The sequence below is a fragment of the Terrapene carolina genome, unplaced genomic scaffold, assembly GCF_002925995.2.
Source record: "Terrapene carolina triunguis isolate 2854851 unplaced genomic scaffold, T_m_triunguis-2.0 Scaffold194, whole genome shotgun sequence".
Taxonomy (NCBI): domain Eukaryota; kingdom Metazoa; phylum Chordata; order Testudines; family Emydidae; genus Terrapene; species Terrapene triunguis.
The window spans coordinates 1168487-1169079 of NW_020664545.1; positions in this window are offsets into that span (position 1 = coordinate 1168487).

Here is a 593-nt window from a genome sequence, read left to right on the forward strand (position 1 = left end):
TTCAGGACTCTTGGGTGAATACCATTTGGTCCTGGTGACTTATTACTGTTTAATTTATCAATTTGTTCCAAAACGTCCTCTAATGACACCTCAATCTGGGACAGTTCATCAGATTTGTCACCTAAAAAGAATGGCTCAGGTGTGGGAATCTCCCTCACATCCTCAGCCGTGAAGACCGATGCAAAGAATTCAGGTAAAGGGAAGAGCCTTCTGTTCACCTGCGAATACTGAGGAGGCTTTTCCTGCCTGTCAGTTTGCTGATCTGAAAGAAGACAGGATCTTTAACTCTGCCCTTTAAAGTGACTTGTTTGGGTGAGCCTTGTAGAGCATGCCTGAGGCCCAAAGTTAAGCCAGTAAAAGCTGTATTCAGCCAGTCCCCAGTGCAGTGTGAGTGGTCCAATGTAGTGTGGGAAGTTTGCATGTGTCTAGCTGTGCATGTCTGTGCAGCGCTGCCATTGCTGGTGATTTTTTTTTTTTTTTTAAACCAGTGAAGGGATTTGCTTGGGGCTGGAGCCAGGCCCCCCACGATGCACTGAGGGGCGGGGTAGGCGGTCAGTCACTCAGGAGAGTGGCGGGGGGGGGGCTCTGAGGGG